Genomic DNA, 24,577 nt, shown 5'->3' with positions numbered 1-24,577 from the left:
TCTCAGCATATGACAGTTCCGCCATCCCGCGAATTAACCTTGTGAAGCTACGCTGCACTCCCTCAATAGCAAGAATGTCCTTCCTCAAATTAGAGGAGCATAACTGCACACAATACTCCAGGTGTGGTCTCACTAGGGCCCTATACAACTGTAGAAGGACCTCTTTGCCCCTATACTCAATTCCTCTTGTTATGAAGGCCAACATGCCATTCGCTTTCTTCACTGCCTGCTGTACCTGCATGCTTACTTTCATTGAACGATAAACAAGGACACCCAGATCCCATTGGACTTCTTCTTTTCCCAACTTGGCACCATTTAGATGATAATCTGCCTTCCTGTTTTTGCTACTAAAGTGGATAACCTCACATTTATCCACATTAAATTGGTTTTGCCATGCATCTGCCCACTCACCCAACCTGTCCAAGTCACCCTGCATTCTCATAGCATCCTCCTCACATTTCACACTGCCACCCAACTTTGGGTTATCTGCAAATTTGCTGATGTTACTTTGAATCCCTTCATCTGAATCATTGATGTATATTGTAAATAGCTGCGGTCCCAGCACTTGCGGTACCCCACTAGGCACTGCCTGCCATCCTGAAAGGGACCCGTTAATCCCTACTCTTTGTTTCCTGTCTGCCAACCAATTGTCTATCCATGTCAGCATTCTACCCCCAATACCATGTGCCCTAATTTTGCCCACTAATCTCCTATGTGGGACCTTATCAAATGCTTTCTGAAAGTCTAGACACTCTACATCCATTGGCTCTCCCTTGTCAATTTTCCTAGTTACATCTGCAAAAAATTCCAGAAGATTAGTCAAGCATGATTTCCCTTTCGTAAATCCATGCTGACTCGGACTAATCCTGTTACTGCTATCCAAATGAGGCCGTTATTTCATCTTTTATAATTGACTCCAGCATCTTCCCCACCACCGATGTCAGGCTAACTGGTCTATAATTTCCTGTTTTCTCTTGTCCGCCTTTCTTAAAAAGTGGGATAACATTAGCTACCCTCCAATCCACAGGAACTGATCCTGAATCTGTAGAACATTGGAAATTATCACCAATGCATTCACAATTTCTAGAGCCACTTCCTTAAGTATCCTTGGGATGCAGACCATCAGGCCCTGAGGATTTATCAGCCTTCGATCCCATCAGTCTACCCAACACCATTTCCTGCCTAATGTGGATTTCCTTCAGTTCCTCTGTCACCCCAGATCCTCTGGCCACTAGTACATCAGGAAGATTGTTTGTGTCCTCCTTAAGGGCCTGTCCCACTTTCACGACTTATTTCTGTCATCCCGACCATTTGTTTACCCGTGGACATTTTTTATTGGGCTGGAAAAAACGTCCCGACTTACCTGATGCCACGAGTACCCATGGCTGGAATAACGAGCTGCTACGATATATCTATGAACTCCTACGGACTCATTACGAACATTCTGCGCGTTTGAATCGGGAAAACTCAGGAGAATTTGTGAATTACCTCATGAAAGTGGGACAGGCCCTTTAGTGAAGATGGATCCAAAGCACCTGTTCAATTCATCTGACATTTCCTTGTTTGTGAACGTCCACGGAAGGCGCAGCTGGAGGCCTGCAGCAGCTTGGGCACCACTCGTGAGAACTATAGACTGGACTTTGAAAATGGCCCGAAAACACAGTGCCTTTTGCATGCGAGGTCAGCAGATTATTTCTGTACTCGAATAGACTCGGCTTGTACTCGCTAGAATTTAGAAGATTGAGGGGGGATCTAATAGAAACTTACAAAATTCTTAAGGGTTTGGACAGGCTAGATGCAGGAAGATTGTTCCCGATGTTGGGGAAGTCCAGAGCAAGGGGTCACAGTTTAAGGATAAAGGGGAAATCTTTTAGGACACAGGTGAGAAAAACATTTTTCACACAGAGAGTGGTGAATCTCTGGAATTCTCTGCCACAGAAGGTAGTTGAGGCCAGTTCATTGGCTATATTTAAGAGGGAGTTAGTTGTGGCCCTTGTGGCTAAAGGGATTAGGGGGTATGGAGAGAAGGCAGGTACAGGATACTGAGTTGGATGATCAGCCATGATCATATTAAATGGCGGTGCAGGCTCGAAGGACCGAATGGCCAACTCCTGCACCTATTTTCTATGTTTCTATGTTTCTATGTACAATTTGCTAATTGGCGATGTGTTTAGGTATGACAATACTCCACTGCATTGTTTGTAAGAAAATAATTTCACTGTGCATTTGCACTTCGCACATGTAACAATAAAGGCACCATTGAGTCATTGAACAGTTTGAGCCTCCATGACAAATGTTGGTTACCGCATGTTACGGTAGCAACTGATCTGATGACAGGGCTAACTCCAATACAAATGCGACATTCACACAATTAAAGGCAAACTGTAACAAAATTCTGAGAGCAGTCTATTAGTGTTGCCATAACTATTGAGAGTAGTCTTACAATGTTCCTCAAAAAGGCTGTTTTTGTTGGTCCACACAACATTGTCACCAGCTAAATGGCAAGCAGATAAAAGGCATCAGCCCAGGAGGGAGAAGGAGGGTTGTGGAATTAGACAATTGGGAAAGCCATTTTCTACCCAGACTGGATCTGGATCAGGATGTAGGTGAGAAGCTCTAGGTCGGGCATCACTCAGCGCTGGTCAATTTTACATTTTATCAAGCCAATTAACCTACAAATCTGTACATCTTTGGAGTGTGGGAGGAAACCGACGATCTTGGAGAAAACCCGCGCAGATCACGGGGAGAACGTACAAATTCCATACAGACAGCACTCGTAGTCGGGATCGAACCCGGGTCTCTGGCGCTGTATGTGGCTATGAGTCAGCAACTCCACCGCTGTGCCACCATGACTAACCCAGAAGATACAAGTCTGAAGAAGGGTTTTGGCCCGAAACGTTGCCTAGTTCCTTCGCTCCATAAATGCTGCTGCACCCGCTGAGTTTCTCCAGCATTTTTGTGTACCTTCGATTTTCCAGCATCTGCAGTTCCTTTTTAAAAAGTCTTAGATACAAGTTACCACTGATTCAAATTCCCCATTTGGGAAAATGTCCAAACCATGTCTTCTTTCAGTCACCAAGCATCTAGTCACCACATTATAAACATTAAGGCACACTGCAAAATAAACATTTCAGACCAAAATTCTAAATTAATTAATTTCCTGTTTCATGCAGACTCATTGAATCAGGCTTGCATGGACCTTGTAACAGTTGTTCATCTTTCTCTGCCAGACCTTAAGCCCTCAGGCAATGCCTCCTCCATAATTGCAACTTGGCTATTGGAGATCGTGATATTTTGGTGCAGCAGACAGTGAACCAATTTGATAGAAGGACTCATAACCTCATAAGTAATACGAGCAGAATTAGGCCATTCGGCCCAACAACTCAACTCTGTCATTCAATCATGGCTGATCTATCTTTCCCTCTTAACCCTATTCTCCTGCCTTCTCCCCATAACCCTTGACACCCATACTTATCAGAAATCTATCGATCTATAGCCATTAACTTGCCTCTCAGAGCCTTCTGTGGCAATGAATTCCACAGATTCACCACCCTCTGACTAAAGATAGAAACATAGAAACATAGAAAATAGGTGCAGGAGTAGGCCATTCGGCCCTTCGAGCCTGCACCGCCATTCAGTATGACCATGGCTAACCATCCAACTCAGTATCCTGTACCTGCCTTCTCTCCATACCCCCTGATCCCTTTAGCCATAAGGGCCACATCTAACTCCCTCTTAAATATAGGCAATGAACTGGCCTCAACTACCTTCTGTGGCAGAGAGTTCCAGAGATTCACCACTCTCTGTGTGAAAAATGTTTTTCTCATCTCGGTCCTAAAGGATTTCCCCTCTATCCTCAGACTGTGACCCCTTGTCCTGGACTTCCCCAACATCGGGAACAATCTTCCTGCATCGAGCCTGTCCAACCCCTTAAGAATTTTGTAAGTATCTATAAGATATTCCTCCTCATCTCCTTCCTAAAGGAAAGTCCATTAATTCTGAGGATATGCCCTCTGGTCTTAGACTTTCCCACTAGTGGAAACATCCACTCCATATCCACTCTATCCAGGCCTTTCACTATTTGGTAAGTTTCAATAAGGTCTTCCCTCATCCTTCTAAACTCCAACAGGTACAGACCCAGTGCCGACAAACACTCATCATATGTTAACTCACTCATTCCTGGGATCATTCTCGTAAACCTCCTCTGGACCCTCTCCAGTGCCAGCACATCCTTCCTCCATCTTATAACCCAACGGTATGAATATTTATTTCTCTAACTTCAAGTAACCCTTGCATCCCCTCTCTCTCCATCCTTCCCCCACCCAAGTCATACCAGCTTCAAAGTCATCTTGTTGAGTTTCATTGTCTGTTATAGCTTTCACCAAGCACAGCTAACAGTGGCCTGTTTCCTTTATCATTGTTCTCGACCCGAAACATCACCTATTCCTTCGCTCCATAGATGCTTCCTCACCCGCTGTGTTTCTCCAGCATTATTACCTTACTTCTTTGCATATCTTTCATTCATTTGTTCTATATCACTCTGTATCACCGTCTACATCTCTTGTTTCCCTTTTTCCCTGACTCTCCCTGACTCTCAGCCTGAAGAATAGTCTTGACCCAAAACATCACCTATTCCTTTTCTCCAGAGATGCTATCCGACCCGCTGAGTTACTCCAGCTTTTGGTGTCCCCCATCAACCGCGCACAAGAAAAATGTGATTGAAATGCTTGGATAAATAAAGCACCAAAAACACACACAAGTCTTTTAACACCATTCAGAACAAAGAAACCTTAATTGTCACCAAATACTTAACTTCCACAAAGTGCCAAAAAGAATTGCCTCAGTTATTTCAGCATCACCCTCCTAAAACCGCAAGAGTTTTACAATCTAAATCTTACAATCTAGAGTTCGATATGATATGATACGCTACGATAGAAGTTTATTTTTCCCAGGAGGGAAATTGATCTGCCAACAGTCATAAAAACACAAAAACGCAAAATGCATGAAACATAAAATTAAAGTGATGAGTGGAAAGGATTGTGCATGTGTACAGATTGGGGGGGTGGGGGGGTTGGGTTGGGTTGGGAGTCAGTCTCAGTCTCAGTCTACCCCATGATAGAAGGGGAAGGAGTTGTACATTTTGATAGTCACAGGGAAGAAGGATCTGCTGTGACGTTCTGTCCTGCATCTTGGTGGAACCAGTCTGTTGCTGAAGGTGCTCCGCAGGTTCACCAGCGAGTTATGGAGGGGTTGAGCCGTATTCTCCAGGATGCTCCACAGTTTGAGGAGCCTCAACCCCCCCCCCCCCCCCCCCCCCCCCCCTCCAAGACCACATCCCATGAATCCAACTCCACCCCCAGGACAGAGCCAGCCTTCCTGATGAGTTTGTTAATCCTGTTGGCATCCGCAGCCTTAGCCCTGTAGCCCCAGCACATGGCAGCGAAGAAGATGGCACTGGACTGGCTAAAACCCGATAAAGATGGTAACTCTATCACCAGCAAGTTTCTCTCAACGCCCCAGATTATTCACATGTCGAAGGATATTAATTTTCCCTGAATAAAATCCATAACTTTCTTACCCAATATCTCGAAATTCACCTTATAGGCTCACTATTGCCTTCTCAGAGTAATAATGGATGCCTTGTGATGCATGAATGAATGTCCATATCCCATAAATTCATAAAATTATCGTTGAAAATCATTACTTTAGTGAATTTACTGGGCATGCACTCATCTGACATTAATAATAAATAATTCATTCACTTACCACATTTTCAATTGGTAAGTTTCATTGATCTAAAGTGCTAAAGTGTGCTTAAAGAGCATTCTAGTATTTGCACTGCAATGGGAAATTTATACTCTTTTCCGTTGTTTAAAAAGCAACCTAAAGTTGCACGTCAAAAAGTTTGAGTGTCCTGTAATTTTGATTAATTGGTTAAATGGTCTTTGTTCTAGCCTGTTCGAGTGATCTACAAGTGAAGCATTTATTCTCAAATGAGCAGCTAAGTGTACAAGTTCCAGTGGATTAAAGGTTCGGTTTGGTCTTTGAGAATGAAAAAAAAATCCCTCATGAAACATAATACAACATGAAGTGGAGGGAAAAAAAGAACCCAAAGCTTTCAGTTGTTGTAGTCTCTCTGACAACAAGACTGAGTGTAAGCAGATGTTGTTGGTATATAAACAATCTAGGCCTCTGTCCATGTAGGCCTTAAGAGCTTAGAGTCTAATGGACTAAGGGTGGACTTTATTTACACAAATCCATGAATGTGGCTGAAATGCCTTTTTTATAACCCCACAGATAATAATCTACTGACAGGTAAGCATTAGTGACCACTTTATGGGCTGCAATGTAATGAGAATTTTCTTTTCTAGCTTTAGTCTTTTCCAATTTTTTTTTTCATCTCCAATATATACACATTTTCTGGGAATGCCATATATTTTAAGTCTCTTTTTTTCCCCGTTTTCCTATCACGTATGCCTTTATGTGCTATATGAATGAAATTATTTTCAAAAGCCAAACAGGTTTTCTTAAATTCGGATAATTTTTAAATGACCGCCGACAGAGGTTTCCGAGTTTAAATAAATTTAATACCGTAATGTTCAAATGCTTTACAGCTGGCCGTCTGGATGGGAGTCACCCTGGTGTGTCCTTGTCAATCAATACATCTAAAAGGTTTGACCTGCCTCCTTGTTCTTGTTCGCTGTTTATAATTTGAGCAATAGGAACAGGGGTTCTGGTCTCCTTCTCCCATCTCCTAAATCAGCATCTTTCAGCAGTGATGATCCATATTAAGTGGTGATACAAACAGGCCTCTTGTGTCTGCTTATTGCTTTGACTGCAGGTTCAAAAAAGTTATTACTTAACACAGACAAATGGTGGCCAAGTTTCTCCTTCAAAGGGCTTTACACCAAATCATAATTAGATTGATATTTTAGAAAACATAATGGTTGCATGAAATAAAAGAGTTTGAAGGTCAGACTAAATTATCAATTTATTACTGAGGAAAGTAGGGTGCCAACATGATTTACCTGGTACATTGGCAGACATTAATTAAAATGCTCCACAATATTAGTTATTTTTACACAAAGGTAGATCTAGTTTTAACAAAACTTGTTTCAAAATAATATTAAAAAGTGATTTGTTAATGCTTTCAGCACTTACATTTCTTCTGCTCCTTTGCAAAGAAATACTTAACATCTTGAAAAAAAGAGCTGTTTGCCATTCTGATAATTTTCCTTGTGAATTCAGAGTTTCAAATGCCAGGGTAAGATCAATACAGCTTTAGACTGACAGATTTTCTTTGGGGGTTTTCTACCCTGCTGTGATCCATTCTGTTGTCAGGATACTTCCCAACAACACATTATAGTAAACAACCACGTAAAAGAATGGTTCAAAAAAACAATCACCGCATGGAGGGATGATTCTTGATCCTTACGACTGAAAATACGGAATTATACAAAATCATGCACAGCAGCAATTAAAACATGTGAATAATATGACTCCCCAGACTAAATGAAGCTGCCTTCAAGTTTGAATGGAATTCCATTGCATGTTAGAAGTGAGGAAATGCTTCTGGAAAGTGAAACGGTAAGTCATTGTTTCAAGCTAAAACCTTTTGTCTGAACTTAAGAGAATGTTGACAGAACTCATTCCGAATGTTTTTTTTTTAATTAGAACGAGTGTACATAGTTAAAAATTCTATTAATAGAATTCTAATGATGTTGTTTCTTCATAGCCTGATACATGCTGAAAGCATAATAAAGTATGCCCGAGATGCGACTCGTTACATCATTGCTGGCAAGTACCTTTGAGAGCAGGCAAGCAATGTAAATTTGCACATAAAACTGAAGGCATCATTTATAAGTTTATGGCCAATAATTTAGATTGCAAATTCATTTTTGTAGGTGAGAATTTTCAGCTCCGACATGTAAAAACGGACCATTGTGGGCATCAAATTTGTAATTTAGAGATATTTGCATAGAAAGTAATAATATGTCCATTGAAGTATTGTTTCCAACAATGTCCCACAATGAATTGGATAGAGTGGTGGTGGTAGCGCAAGGCAGTGCCAGCTTGTCTCTCAAAACAGTAGGGTATGTCTTTTTCATTGAGTTCCCAACCTCAGCCAGGCAAAACTGTGGCAGTGCAGAGGAAAAATCTGCATGAACCGTATTTAGAGTCTGCTTTCCTTTGCCTCCTGGCATCCATTGCCATTAGCTGTGGAATAAGATCAAATCACTGTGCCACCCATTTGCTGAGGGATGAAACACCGACATTGCAGAAGCGAAAGTCTGGGAAAAAGTGTGATGCCTGAACATCAAATTGGCTTTGTGGTCAACTGCCTGTTACGGAAAACCGCTTTGTTTTCACATTGAACAAAGGCTGTTTGCACCTCAGCCGCAATTTAATCCACAGCCTTGTTTACAATAAAATGACCTGCACTTCATTCTATGGTGGTTGTAAAGACAAAAAAATTTGGGGTGGGGGGGGCTAATCAAATCTGTCCAAGTAATTACTTCACATGGGCCAGCTGTGCACAAACCCCACATTCATCCACATTTACAATTCCTCTCTTTTTAAAATGTATATCAAGTTACATTTTTCACTAGAATAATGAAAATATTTAGATTTATTGAAAGCTTTGGTAAGGAGATGGATGCCTTTGAAATAAAATGCTTCAAATCAAAAAAATTAGTAAATTATTCTAGTTTAAGTTAAACACACAATCTATGTGGTTTGTTTTTTTGAATTAAGTGATTGAAAATAGCATTACAATTAATTTAATAGGTTTGCAGGAGTAATGTGGACATGACCAGCTGTAGATTCTGTGAAGAATATGGGAGTTTGCATCATATTTCACGTTAATTCCCACTTAAAGGTGCATTTGTGCATTAGTTGTTTGTTTTGTATCTCATGACCAAGTTTCCAGACAAACAAGGTCAAACCATAAATAGCCATGCCAGATCTGTTGGAGCATAGGTCAATGGCTTCCAATGCTGGGAGTTAAAGGTCATAGGTCATTGTTCACTCCTGTCAGTTATGAAATAGTCACAAAAATGCTAGTTTCATAAGTGAACCAAATTGTTTTACATGAGGTAAAAACTGGTATGCTGGGGCATGTATTTTTCATCTATGAGTTGCCAGAGGAGAAAATGCAACTAAAAACCTGGCAAATATGCACAGCAAAAAAGAAAGTAACTCCATAGCAACAAACCTTCTGATTTAGAACAGACATGCAAAGGTCATTAGTTTCATCCCAAGGGATTTTGCATATAGTTAGCTCAAATTAGGCTGGGTGTGAGTTGCTAGAAATTAAATTACTTTTAAATAAAGTTAGGAGATGCACTAAGCAATATCCTGCCCATTGACTTTGATCAGCAGGGTTTCCCGTGAGAACAGAAAGTGGGTAAAGAGAGCTTAGATGGACAGTCAAACATATTTACCCCTGGGTGGAAGGTACAAATTAAATTAGCCTGGCACAAAAGGGAGATGTTTTCTCCTTCTGTTGTGATGTCATGGTAGTGAGGAACATAGTCCGGGGCCAAGAAAAATGGCACAATTGCATTCATCTTAGCTGCCATTCATTGTATTCCAAGATCTAAACTCGTCACATAAAGGAGCAGCACTTTGAAACACCTCCTCTCATTCTAGTTACAGTGTAGATCATGAAGAGGAGACTGGGAGCATTTAGTTGACAATGAGCTGTGCATGAGGTGCTGTCAAAGTCCTGTAGTCAGCATCAAGATTAATAATATATTGCAATCACTCATTCAGACCTCTACTCATTCCTAAGCAGCAGCATAAATCTACTGATTCGCAAATGGCCGTTCCATCATGGATTATATTTATTTAAAATCAATGCCATATTTACCAATTGTTTGTGATTTAAAATAGAAAATTCTATTATTCATCAGCAAAACACAGACCTAATGTTTTAGTGTTGTGTGCTTTATTCAAAGGCATTTAATTCTAAGATCTCTTTGTACTACCAGGTGGTCAAACGGATTTATAGAAATTGTAGTAGACAAACAAAACATGGCAGAGTACAGCACAGGAAAAGGCCCTTTAGCCCACAATGTCCTTGCCGAACGTGATGGCAAGTTAAACTAACCACCTCTGTAAACTAACAAGCTCCACATGTCTCTATTCCCTGCATGGCCATGTGCCTATCTGAAAGCCTCAAATGCCCACTATTGTATCCGCCACCCCTGGCAATATGCTTTAAAAGACACACAAGGACAGATTCAAGGAGGATTCTGGAAGTAAGAACAAACTCCAGGAAATGGTTACCAAGAGGAGTAGTCTTGCACCATAGAAACGGGACCCATCCCCTTTAGCCCTGAGTATCAGCAGGTGAAATTTAAGACTGAACAATCATTTTGTTAATAATAACTAAACAATAATGTATTATTATTACCATTATTATTATTATTATTAATTATTATTATTATTTAATAACAATAATAATAAAAAATAAAATAATGAGTAATTATTAATAATAACAATAATAATGAAATAGCAATATTAATTTAATACAACAATAACAAATATTTGTTGCTTGAATTGCCTAGTTCCAACATTTTGCAACTTTTCAATCAATCAATTCTGTAAGATCCACAGTGGTGAGTAGCAGGCAATGAATACACAGAAAAAACATTACATTGATCAAACCCATTTAGATTATTGACAATTTGCCTTCACCTAGATGAGATAAATGGGTAGGACAGGTTTGGAATGATATGGACCAAATGCTGGCAGGTGGGACAAGTGTAGCTGGAACATGTTGGCCAGTGTGGGCAAGTTGGGCCAAAGGACCTGTTTCCACTCTGTATCACTCTATGACTAAAAGTATGAAAAGTAATTTGTAAAATGATCAGGCAGATCTCAAACAAGAGGTCAACAGCAAAAACAACAAGGTGATGTACATGTAAATCCAGCAGTGAAGATGGAGGAATATAAAGCACTTTGCCTGTGGATGAGTGTGGATGAGAGGAGCTGAGGTGGAGGTGTGGTTGAGGATTAGTAGGGGGTTAAGTTTAGAAATTTAAATCTGACAGATTTCTGCCCTGCATACACATGGTTACAAAATCTGATCTAGGCAGAGATTTGTGTATAAAATCACGAGAGAAATAGACCGGGTAGATGCACAGAATCTCTTGCCCAGAGTAGGGGAATCGAGGACCAGAGGACCTAAATTTAATAGGAAACTGAGGGGTAACTTTTTCACACAAAGTGTGATGGGTGTATGGAACAAGTTTCCACAGGAGGCAGGGACCATCCTAACTGTAAGACAAGTACATGGATAGGACAAGTTTGGAGGGATATGGACCAAGCGCAGGCAGGTGGGACTAGTGTAGCTGGGACATGTTGGCCGGTGTGTGCAAGTTTGGCCGAAGGGCCTGTTTCCACCCTGTATCACTCTATGACTCTATGACACTAATTGGCCTTCCATCCAACCTCTGTAGGGTGGTCATGTTTCCCATCAATATAACAGAATGTAGCCCACTGCTGAGGGACATGACCAATGTAGCCTTCGAATTTGGCATGGCATTCCTACTAGTGTTTTTCCTCTGCTGACATCATTGGGTCTTTACTTCCTCAAATGGCCACCTCTGTTTGTACTGCCACCAGATCCAATTATTAAAAATACCCTTCTCTCCAATCAACTAACTGGCAGAGATATCAATGAAATAGAATCCAAGCAATTGTGGGTACTCTGCCTGTTCCTAACATTATTTTCTCTTACGTGTGTTAATATATTTAGTAGAAACAAAGAATTTCAGATGCTGATTTCCCAAGGAGAGACACAAAATGTTGGAGGGTCCCGACCTGAAACGTCACCTATCCACATCCTCCACGGATGCCATCTGGCCTGCTTAGTTACTCCAACATTTTGTGTCTTTCCTTAAGACATTTGGTGTTGTGAAGATTTGAACAGAGATGCTTCAGTTTTGAGAGAAAACTTTGTTAGAAGAAATTCTAGGAATTGATTGAAATGTTTAAAATGTTTCTGAATTTGCAGCACATTCCAAATGGGAAATATCCAGATTTCGGGCATAAAAACTAATAGTGTTAAATTGCTGGAGACACGATAAAACAGAATTCCACAGAACAAACTCATAATGCTGATGATATTGTCATTGGTATAACACATAATTAAATACTGTATTATTTTTCTAATTAAATATTATACAGGGCTCTGATGTGAAATGACATATTTCATTGATGCTCTGTGAATTGAGAATCGTCTTTGTTCAAATAACTTTCATTGTGACATAGAAAGGCTTGGCTTGAACAAAATAGTTGCTTGCAATTTTATTTTAAATGTTATTAGAAATTTGGTCCTCATTTATATTTCCCATCTTTGGTCTGCATGGCAGCAATGTTTCTCTGTAATGAGACATATAATGTTCTATTGTCTATTCATCTTGTCACATCCCTGTCAGCTCCAATAAAGGTACTTACCTGAATTATGGAAACAAGTTTTTTGTTGTGTCCAGCTCCCACTTTTGTTCCATTCCACCATGGCTGAAACTTGTAACTATCCTCTCACTTATACTGTCTGATCTTAGCACTCCTGAGGTCATGACCTTTCAACCTTAGGGCTTGACTCATGCCCCATCCATTTGACAAATCGTCCAGGCCAGCACAAAGGCTGGTTGAGCTCCAAAGTGACTGTTCACCATACATCACTGTTTCACTGTTTTGACATTTCCTTCTCACTTTTCCTCTCAGTAATTGGACAAAGGGAACGAAAGACATTTGTGTCCAAAGAATGCTTTCATTTGGGACGATGATAAATGGCTGCCCTTTCCAAGAAGCAGCAATCCCACTGCCTGCAAAAAGTTCCTTCACAAGAGGTCTTTTGAGTGGGAGCCGCTCACCAATTCGCTCTTTGTGTCTCTTCAGTCTACTCTTAACTTTAGTTCCCTCACTTTAATCAAGTAACTAACAATAGAGTTTGAAGTTAGCAATGTGACTTTTGAAACATGTTTTACATGAGCTAAGTGCCTCACAGGGAACCTTCCATCACTAACTTTCAAGTCTGTGAGAATTTTTGGAACTGGAGCCAAAAATTGCCATGTAGTCTGTTTTATAATATAAAATACTTTGCCTAACCATCTCCTAAAGAGTTCATTTTGTGGGTAGACATTTCTCAACAATTTCGACATGAAAAGTGAAACTAGACAGAATAATGTTTCCCCGGATTAAAGCAAAGCTGATCATAAAACCAAAATATTTCCATTAATACTTAAGAACAGGTTAGTTATAATTAATGTTCGTGAGCTTTGTTATGGTGTCGTACAACATGATTCCAACTAATACCTTAATCGATAAATATTCCAGAAATGTATAACAAGATTCCATATATGATTTATATGAATAGCACCGAACATGCCTTCAGGTTTTGGTTTTACTTTGACAGTTTTACTTTACCCGTATAAAAATATTTAATATCAAAATTAAAATGGCACAGGTTCTGATTTTGAAATCCATTTTTTCATAATCCTGTCTAATTATGCATAAGTGGAATAACCGCAATTGAAACGTGGTTGCAAAATCTTTGGTATCAAAGTGGCTGACTACTGTAGGGCAAAAGGATTAGGCAGCTCATGCATGCAGAATGATATTTCAGATCAAGCAACAACTGTTGTCAGACACTACAAATAGCAGATGAAATGAATTACAGCTTTGAAATCAGATCAAAATACTTGTTTTTACAAATTACTGTAATTTGAAGTCACACCTGGTTGGAAAACCACAGCAATACAAACATTTCCTTCCACTACATTTATCGGATTAGCGCATTTTGTCATTTAATTAGACTGATAACATTACTCATAGGAAATGGCTCCACATATATCTGTCATGCCCACATATTCTTTGAGGTTACGGATAGGTTTCGTTCTTTCCCAGAAGCCAACAAGCAGCACTAATGTCAGACCTTTCAAAATGTCATTGTATAAAGACAAAGGTGGGTATTGTCATGTTCAGATGTTAAATCTAATATTTACTTAGAAATCGAACCTGGTTTTCATGTGTGAAAAATAAACAGATTCATGCTTTAAAGATGAATTGTGCCTGTTCTAAACTTGTTTGTTCCCAATTCTGGCTAAAATTCCACCCATTGGGAAAATGGGCTCGGTCTTCACCCTGAAGAAATGTCTGTTTCCCTTTCATATTTTAAATGCCTGGTGATATCATCAGTGTACGTTACTCATTTTAAATACGTAATGACAGAAATTAGATCAAAAGAGACTTTATGACCTTTATAAATAATTCATTGTAAAATGAGAAATATATCATTCTGAACATAGTAAATTATGCATGTTTTAAAGTGACCTTCCTCAGGACATCACATTTTCATGTAAAAAAGTATCCCCTGAAATTTTTCTTAACAAATGGTTCTGGCATCCTTCTGTTAAAATGACGGGTTCATCTGCTGACAGGAGTTTACAGACCCCTCAATCTTTGGACCTGATGCTGCCTGAGATTACTAAGGCCGCAACAAAGGCCCATCCCAGTGTAAAGGAATGAATGCCTCCAAACGGGGATCTCAGACCACCCCTCCCAGCTTCCCCATCTTCCCACATGTTCTACAATCATCTCACACCCACACCACACTCCTCACTTCCATGGCAGGCACCAGCCGTAACATCAGGGTGGCATGGTGGTGCAACAGTAGAATTGCTGCCTTACAGTGCTTGCAGCACCAGAGATCCGAGTTTGATCCCGACGACAGGTGCTGTCTGTATGGAGTTTGTACGTTCTCCCCGTGACCACGTGGGTTTTCTCTGAGATCTTCAGTGTCCTCCCACATTCCAAATACGTACAGGTTTGTAGGTTAATTGGCTTGGCATATGTGTAAAAGAATTGTCCCTAGTATGTGTAGGATAATGCGGGGATCATTGGTCGGTGCAGACCCGGTTGGCCGAAGGGCCTGTTTCTGTGCTGTATCTCCAAATCTCAAAAACTAAAAAATAAAATATGTTTAAGCCAGTGACTGTGAAATGCATAGGTCAGGTTTTAGTGTACCTAAAGGGTTCCAAATCAAAATTGTTATCTCTTAAGAAAATAAATGTTTAAGTCAGCTTTTTTTTTAAGATTTCCATTTTCACTGTAAGTATTATTGTGGCACCCATTTGATATACTTGAACATCTACTTTCCAAGCAATTTTGGGGTTATTTCTCCACAGGTTTATGGCATATATAAAGTGTCTTGTTATGATGACAAGTACTGCCTATAATTGTCTCATTACAAGAAGGGAAATTAAATTTAAACCATAAGCTTTTATTTTTTTCTAACTCATAGCGTTAATGAAACTTAGATACAAATGTGAACTTGCATCTTTTCTTTAAGTGAAAAAAGCTCATTAGTCATTAAGATTAAAAAGAAAACTGCTAACTGTCTTGTAGATATTCTTTGTATTATAACAGCCATCTGCTCTGAATATGAATCCACTCATTATCTTTAAATGTTTTTTTCTGTTACCAAATTTTTCTTGTGTTTACCCAAATGCATTGATTCTTGATGGGCACACGGTTTTTAACAGGGTGTAAAACCATTCATTAACTCAACTAAAGGGAAATAATTCAAATATAAGGTTAGCCCACCAGTCAGAGGCATTTTTGATCACATATTGAACCACCAGTTCTTTGGCACATCTATGTTTCCAGTTAGATCACAGTTTAGAAAGGCAGCTGACCAAAGTTTTTGTTGTTTAGTTTGGGAATTCCAGGACCATCATTCTAACGTACAAACTCTTCCCCTGTGTGGCATTATCAAGTCAAGAATCATGTCAAAATGGCTTAATTGTCATATGTACCAACAACAGAAATTCCAACTTGCAGCAGCACAATAGGTCTGTAAACATAATACTCATACATAAAATATAATACTTATTTACAAATCAGTAAATGAATATCCTTTGTTTAAGAAGGAACTGCAGATGCTGGAAAATCGAAGGTACACATAAATGCTGGAGAAACTCAGCGGGTGCAGCAGCATCTATGGAGCGAAGGAAATAGGCAACATTTCGGGCCGAAACCCTTCTTCAGACTGAATACCAAATGAATATCCTTAATGTCAGTGCAAAAAAAGTCCAAATTCCTTAGTGCCACGAAAGGTAGTCCATTGTTCACAGTTAGTTAGAGTTTTGCAGTGTTCAGAGGCTTGATGGTTGTTGGGAAGAAGCTGTCCCTGAACGTGGAGGTCACAATTTTCAGATTCTTATACCTTCTTCCCGATGGTACGAAATAAATGAGAGGGTGGCCAGGATGATGTGCATCTTTGAGGATGCTGGTTGCCTTTTTGAGGCAGCGCATCCTACAGATTCAGCCCTTCGAGCCTGCACAGCCATTCAATGTGATCATGGCTGATCATCCCCAATCATACCCTGTTCCTGCCTTTTCCCCATATCCACTGACTCCATTATCTTTAAGAGCCCTATCCAGTTCTCTCTTGAAAGCATCCAGAGGACCTGCCTCCACCGCCCTCTGAGGCAGAGAATTCCACAGACTCACAACTCTCTGTGAGAAAAAGTGGTTCATCATCTCCGTTCTAAATGGCTTACCTCTTATTCTTAAACTGTGGCCCCTGGTTCAGGACTCCCCCAACATCGGGAACTTATTTCCTCCCTCCAGCGTGTCCAAACCCTTAACAATCTTATATGTTTCAATAAGATCCCCTCTCATCCTTCTAAACTCCAGAGTGTACAAGCCCAACTGCTTCATTCTCTCAGCATATGACAGTCACGCCATCCCGGGAATTAACCTTGTAAACCTACGTTGCACTCCCTCAATAGCAAGAATGTCCTTCCTCAAATTAGGGGACCAAAACTGCACATAATACTCCAGGTGCGGTCTCACTAGGGTTCTGTACAACTGCAGAAGTATCACTTTGCTCCTGTACTCGACTCCTCTTGTTATAAAGGCTAACATGCCATTCACTTTCTTCACTGCCTGCTGTACTTTCTACCATACACCGGTATCAACAACTAGACAGTCCTGAGCCACTATCTACCTCACTGGAGACCCTTGGACTATCTTTAACCAGACTTTACTGGACTTTATCTTGCATTAAACATTATTCCCTTTATCATGTAATCATGTGTGGTCTTTTTGCTGACTGATTAGCACCCAACAAAAGCTTTTCATTGTAACTCGGTACACATGACTATAAACTAAACCAAACAAAACTAGAAGCTCAAGAGAGTATTCATCGACAAATCATATCACCTCAATTTTACAAGGAAGTCCATGCACTGATGGGCATTCTTCACAATTGCATCAATGTACTGTGCCCAGAACAGATCTTCAGTGTAATGCACAACCAGGAACTTAAACGCCACCTGCCAACCTGTTGAAGAATGTAGGTAGACATAAATGCTGGAGAAACTCAGCGGGTGCAGCAGCATCTAAGGAGCGAAGGAAATAGGCAACGTTTCAGGCCGAAACCCTTCTTCAGACTAATGGGGGGTGGGAGCGGGGAGAAGAAAGGAAAAAGGAGGAGGAGGAGCTCGAGGGCCGAGGGAGAGATGGGAAGGGGAGGAGACAGCAAGGGCTAACAAAATTGGGAGAATTCAATGTTCATGCCCCCAGGATGCAGAATCCCCAAGCGGAATATGAGGTGCTGTTCCTCCATTTTCCGGTGGTGCTCGCTCTGGCCATGGAGGAGGCCCAGGACAGAGAGGTCGGGTACAGAATGGGAGGGGGAGTTGAAGTGCTGAGCCACCGGGAGGTCAGGTTGGTTATTGCGGACCGAGCGGAGGTGTTCAGCGAAACGATCGCCAAGCCTCCACTTGGTCTCACCGATATAGATCAGCTGACATCTAGAGCAGCAGATGCAATAGATGAGGTTGGAGGAGATGCAGGTGAACCTCTGTCGCACCTGGAATGACAGCTTGGGTCCTTGAATGGAGTCGATGGGGGAGGTAAAGCGACAAGTGTAGTATATCTTGCGGTTGCAAGAGAAAGTGCCCGGGGAGGGGGTAGTACGGGAGGGAAGGGAAGAATTGACAAGGGAGTTACGGAGGGAGCGGTGAGGATTACTTGTATGTGATGGCTGGTGGGGTGAAAGGTGAGGACTAGGGGGACTCTGCCCTTGTTGCGAGTGGGGGGGGGGATGGGGGGAGAGAGAGCAGTGTTATGGGCTATGGAAGAGACCCTGGTGTTAGCCTCATCTATGGTGGGGGACGTTTGGGTTAGGGTTTGTGGTTCCTCATCTTCCCCTCTTCTAAAGTCAACAATCAGCTACTAGGTCCGGGCTGACATTGAGAACAAGGTTGTTGTTCTAGCACAATTGGCTCAGATGATTAATCTTCCTCCTATACGCATCATTACCCGCAGTCCGTCCAACAAAGGTGGTGCCGTCGCTGAATTTAAAGATGGTGTTGGATTTGTGCCTGGCTACGCAGTTATTGGTATAGAGTGAGTCGAGCAGGGGACTGACCACACAGCCCTGAGGTGCTCCTGAAGTGATGGTTACCAAGGATGAAGTGTTGTTGACAATTCGTACTGTATGTAGTCTGTTCATTGTTGTTGCATAAGGATGAGCAGAGACACATTTCCCTGAGCTTGATAACAAGTTTTAAGGGGCATGGATCAGCGATCAAAGATCTCACGAAACTTGTGGGTTCAGATGCTACTTCGATGCCCTTGACATTAGTGTCCCAAATACTTTCTGTGATAACTACACTGGTACAATTGTGTGAAAACCTGCCAGGTTTCATCTACATTTTCAAAAGAGGTTTACCTAGATGACACAGGGAAAGTTTAAAATGTTTAACTGTTTTCATCAAATGCAAAGGAAATAATTGTTTCTTTTCTCAAAGTCACACTGATTTTCATTTCATAGATATAATTTTTTAATCTAATGTTCAACTATTCTAACAAAAATAAATATCCAGTTTAGAGAAAACTATGAAAATATTTAAATCTTAAATGGGCGGCGCAGTGGCTCAGCGATAGAGCAAGAGACCCGGGTTCGATCCTGACTACAGATTGAAGGTGGAACAAGTTAGGGCTTTATTCTTTGGAGCGCAGAAGGTTAAGGGGGGACTTGATAGAGGTCTTTAAAATGATGAGAGGGATAGACACAGTTGACGTGGATAAGCTTTTCCCACTGAGAGTAGGAAAGATTCAAACAAGGGGACATGACTTGAGAATTAAGGGACAGAAGTTTAGGGGTAACATGAGGGGGAACTTCTTTCCTCAGAGAGTGGTGGCTGTGTGGAATGAGCTTCCAGTGACGGTGGTGGAGGCAGGTTTGTTTTTATCATTTAAAAATAAATTGGATTGTTATATGGACGGGAAAGGTATGGAGGGTTATGGTCTGAACGCAGGTGTATGGGACTAGGGGAGATTACGTGTTTGGCACGGACTAGAAGGGTCGAGATGGCCTGTTTCCGTGCTGTAATTGTTATATGGTTATATGGTTACAGATGCTTGTCTGCATGGAGTTTGTATGTTCTCTCCATGACCTGCATGGAGTTTCTCTGAGATCTTTGGTTTTCTCCCACACTCCAAAGACATACATGTTTGTAGGTTAAATTGCTTGGCATAAATGTAGTGTGTATAGGGTAGTGTTAATGTGCGGGGATTGCTGGTCGATGGGCCGTGGGCCAAAAGGCTTGTTTCCGCACTGTATCACCAAAACTAAAGTAAAACTAAAATCGTAGTTAATATATGCCGAATAGAATTCTATCGTCTATTGTGATAACGATGTAAGGTTATGTATACAAGCGTAAAGATATTATGATGTAGGAAAATTAACTTGGCCATTTACAAATGGTTGGTATGTTGTAGTAGTAATTGAAAGTTAAATAAAAATGAGACAGCTAACTCAAGTTACTCCCACCATAAGAGGACTAAGTCAGGGCAGGTTTGAGTAATGTGCAATGGTGTTTTCAAATTACAGCATTTCATGAAATCGTAGCTGGGAATGTGCCAAATGCAAAAACAAAATCTTGGGCATGCATTTATTTGTTCAAATGCTTCTTATCCATTATCAGCGCATATCCGAAGGAGTCTTGGAAACATTAACAGGATCGAAATGCATCAACAATTTCCCATGGAGAAGCAATGGAGCATGCGTGCGGATGTGACTGAAACATCATGGCCTGAGGCCCAATACCCCGGATGTGTTCCACTTCGCATTGCTCATCCACTGCATTTTAATGCACTGGGAGCTGGGAAACCATGGGAATGTAGTTAACAGGATTTCAGCCAAAGCTTTCCTCATTTAAACTGTCCTCTTGCAGAACGCTCCAGAAGAGGCTGTATTCTCTCTGTCATCCTTCTGAGAAAGCCTTTTGTGACTGTTTTGGAACAACTGGAAAAACTGTGTTTTATGACTGGTTAAAAATACATAATGTAAAATATTTCATAGAAATGTTGACTTTAGGAAAGCAAACAAGAAGTACTATTGTCACTAATTATGAAATGATGCTTGCGTGAACTGCTCCTGCTTCCAGAGGTGACTCCTCGATTATTCAATGCCCGAAACCCTGTTCATTGTACAAGAAGTTGAAGCAGAGAGTCAGGAAACAATTCACTGAATGAGAATTACTGGAGCATGCATCATACTGTAGGAAGCTGACTTCTTTTTTTATTGCTTCCGTCAGTGCAAACTTTCAGCTTTTCTGTGTTCTCTGCAGCCAGGAAGGTTGAATTCATACATCATCAGTTCTTGTTGCATCCTGTCCTAATCAGACAAGGGAGCAACAATGTCTGAAAGTTATTTAATATGGTCGCTGTTGTAAGTTAACTCAAAATGTAACGCTTTGTACTGTAAAAATGTGGAAAGTGGTGCTTATTTGGTGGGGTAGCATGCTGATCAATCACAATGAAGGAAAAGAAATGGACGAAAAATATTTACTGCAAAACAAAGTAGGACATTATCATCCAAACAATGAAAGCAATGTTGACACTACTGAAAAATAAATGGTTAAATATTCTAGAAGTATCACTTCCTCTGAAAATGCATTCATGTACACTTTGGGTTATTAGAAATCCTTTTCAATGCACAATGAAAATATATTGTGCTTCTACCTATAAGAACAAAAAGCTCAATAAATCAAAGGGCTACCAAGTTATTTAAGGCAACACAAGAAGTTGCAGATGCTTGAACAAAAATATATATATATAAATGCTGCAGGAAGTCAGCAGGTCAGGCAGCATCTGTGATGGGAGATGACATTTCGGGTTAGGACTGATAAAGGAGGGGGAGAAAGGCCAGAAAGGAGAGGTGGGATTAGTCAAAGCCTGGCAAGTGATTGGTGGATACAGGAGCGGTGGATGTAATTTGCAGATGGCTGGTGTAAGTGACAAGAGGGTGAGGATAGAGAATGAGTGAAGTGTAAAGCTGGAGGGAGGGATATGGTTCAACGGCACAACGGTGAATGGAAAGAGTGGGGATAAAAGGGGAAGATGTGATTTGTGGATGGCCACAAACATATGGAGGAGTGTGAAAGAAGCAGAGTGATTCAGGGAGGCATGGTAGAGTAACTGCCTTACAGCGTTTGTAGCGCCAGAGACCCGGGTTCGATCCTGGCCATGGATGCTGTCTGTACGGAGTTTGTACGTTCTCCCCATGACCGCGTGGGATTTCTCCGAGGCCTTCGGTTTCCTCCTACACTCCAAAGACGTTCAGGTATGTAGGTTAATTGGCTTGGTGTATGTGTAATATTGTCCCTAGTGTGTGTAGGATAGTGTTATGTACGAGGATCGCTAGTTGGTGCAGACTCGGTGGGCTGAAGGGCCTGTTTTCTTTCTCTCTAAAACTAAAACTAAATATGGGCGGTGGGATATGGAGGGAGAATTGTGTGTGCACTGGGGCATTGGGAAAGGTGGGGAGTGCAGGCTTATAGGGGTATTGTAATTGGAAAATACAATGTTCATACAGTTAGATTGCAAGCTAACCACAGGAATATGAAGTGCTGGTCTTCCAGTTTGTGTGTGGCCTCACTTTGTCAATAGAGGAGGCCAAGGACAGAAGCTGAGTTAATGTGTGGAGTCTTGCATTTTGGTACTAGGATTAAAGGCGTCAAATGTTTTCTAAATGGGGTTAGAGTCCAGAAATCGGAGGTGAAATGGGATTTGGGAGTGCTGGTGCTGAGGAAGGATGTGCTGGCTCTGGAGAGGGTCCAAAGAAGGTTTACAAGAGTGATCCCAGGAATGAGTAGGTTAACCTATGATGAGCATGTGTTGGCACTGGGCATTGATTCGCTGGAGTTTAGAAGAATGATGGGGGACTTCATTGAAACACACAGAATAGTGAAAGGTTTGGATAGAGTGGATGTGGAGAGGATGTTTCCACTAGTGGGAGAGTCTAGGATTAGAGGTCACAGCCTCCGAATTAAAATACGTTCTTTAAGGAAGGAGATGAGGACAAATTTTTTTAGTCAGAGGGTGGTGAATCAGGGGAATTCTTTGTCACAGAAGGCTGTGGAGGCAAAGTTGGTAGCTATTTTTAAGGCAGAGATAAATAGATTCTTGATTAGTATAGGTGTCAGAGGTTATGGGGAGAAAGCAGGAGAATGGGGTTAGGAGGGAGAGATAGATCAGCCATGATTGAATGGCAGAGTAGACTTGATAGGCTGAATGGCCTAATTCTACTCCAATTCCTTATGACCTTAAAATGGTTAGAAAACAAGAAATCCAACAGGTGTTTGCAGGTCAAGGGTAAATGTTTGGTGAAATGGGTCTCTTAGCCTAGGCTTGGTTTTACTGATGATAAAGTGCCCACCAACTATTAAAGGCAAAAACACACTTCTAATGTGTTTTAATATGTAAAGAAATTTAAAAAAAAAATCAATTAATGTTTGAGTGCTGAGAAATTTGGACCTGGTTATTTCCGCTAAATATGCTAGTAAATGTCCTGATCGCCTTTCGAAATTCAGTACTAATGACTTAAATGGAAAGCAAACATGTTTGCTCAGCATTCTTTCATCGACATTTGAAAAGAATGCTGTTAACCAATTTATTTTAAACAAGTATGTAGCAAGCAACTGCAGAACCAAAGATAGACCCAATTTGCTCTCTGGAGAAAAGGAATCGGTGACGTTTCGAGTCAAACCCTTCTTTAGGTCACCTATTCCTTTTCTCCAGAGATGCTGCCTGGCCCGTAGAGTTAGGCCAGCATATTGCATCTATCTCTCTTTAAACAGGTTTATGCCTCTGTTCAAACACTAGTCGGTGGACTAGAAGGGCCGAGATGTCCTGTTTCCGTGCTGTAATTGTTATATGTCATATGTTATATGCCCAGGGTAAGAAGGCTCTGCAGAGAGTAGTGCATTCAGGCCGAACACACTATGGGAACTTCACTCGACCCCCTGCAGGAACTATACATCAGGAGGTGCAACTCCAGAGCCAATAAAATCATGGGAGACCCCTTCCACCCCTGCAACGGACTGTTCCAGCTGCTACGGTCAGGCAAACGCCTCTGTTGCCATGCTATAGAAACGGAGAGGTTGAGAAGTAGTTTCTTCCCAGAGGCCATTCGGACTGTAAACACCTATCTCACCAGGGACTAATGTTTACTGTACCACTCTACTGCTTATTTTAAGATTACTGTTTTTTTTCCCTTTTTCCTTCTGCCCACAATATGTAAAAGAATATGTGATTCTGTTCCATTCTGTTTGTAGTTTGTTTGGTTGTTTGTTTGTTTGTCTTTTTGCATAAAGTCCGCGAGCATTGCCAATTTACATTTCACTGCACATCTCGTATGTGTAGGTGACGAATAAACTTGACTTGACTTGATTTGATATGGTGGTGGATCATAGAATTACCAGTAGCACATTTGCTAACATGTTGTTGCAGAGAATGGCACTGACCATCAAAAGAAAAGCATTCTGTTGCGTGCACAGCTCCTTTTTATCCAAGATTAAATCGAGATTTACCATAAATGTAAACCGGTCTACTTTGCAAAATTTTCAAGATGCAAATATATACTTTAGCTCTTTATCTAGGTTCTGAAATATCACTGTGTGCAAAATGGAAACTTAATTTAAAATAATTCTATCAACAAGTCAAAAGAGCGTCTTATCTAGCTGTGGAATAACTTTTGCAGGTTTGCGTCTGCCTTTTAATACTCATTTAATTTCAATCGGTAGTTACTATAAAGTTCTGACAACAAAAAAAATAAAAGTGCTTAAATGTATTAAAACTGATCCAGAACGGAGGCATTATAATTAATATTTTGGAGCCATATTCATCTTTACTTAAAAAATAAAGTCACACATAGCAGGCAAAATGCATTTACTGTTTATATGATAGTTTTACGGTTAATCTCTAGTCTGAGAGCAAGTTTAAATATATAAACAGCTTTTAATCATTGCATTCGAGGTCAGAATTTCCATCTGTCCGTTTATGTTTACAAGTAATCTTCCATACGTGTTCCCATTTTTCCTTTTTGTCTCTTCCCATTTGTGTCTCTGTCATATTACAGTCACCTTCATTTTTAATGGATTGCCACTTGCTACACATCTGCTGTCTGGGCCATCCTCTTCCCTATCCAAAACTCGTTCTTCATTCCTTTCTTTCATTTTTTGGTATTGTCTTTTGTTACTCAGCCCAG

The 24,577-nt window shown here is 40.8% G+C and overlaps 2 long non-coding RNA genes across 3 annotated transcripts in view; one reads left to right on the top strand and one right to left on the bottom strand.

The window, feature by feature from the left end:
* Positions 1-6,001, bottom strand: part of LOC129695902 (uncharacterized) — a 68,123-nt gene extending 62,122 nt beyond the window's left edge. For both annotated transcript variants that reach the window (XR_008723250.1, XR_008723249.1), the window contains exon 1: positions 5,767-6,001. This is a non-coding gene — a long non-coding RNA (uncharacterized LOC129695902). The remainder of the gene's footprint in view (positions 1-5,766) is intronic.
* A 98-nt stretch (positions 6,002-6,099) lies between these two features.
* Positions 6,100-21,688, top strand: LOC129695901 (uncharacterized). Its single transcript, XR_008723248.1, has 4 exons — positions 6,100-6,315; positions 7,508-7,587; positions 7,736-7,826; positions 20,013-21,688. It is a non-coding gene; the product is annotated as an uncharacterized LOC129695901 (long non-coding RNA).
* The last annotated feature ends 2,889 nt before the right edge of the window (positions 21,689-24,577 follow it).

The sequence above is a fragment of the Leucoraja erinacea genome, chromosome 3 (genome assembly GCF_028641065.1).
Source record: "Leucoraja erinacea ecotype New England chromosome 3, Leri_hhj_1, whole genome shotgun sequence".
Taxonomy (NCBI): Eukaryota; Metazoa; Chordata; class Chondrichthyes; order Rajiformes; family Rajidae; genus Leucoraja; species Leucoraja erinaceus.
The sequence above is the reverse complement of the archived record's forward strand: the minus strand, read 5'-3'. Positions and strand labels throughout refer to the sequence as shown.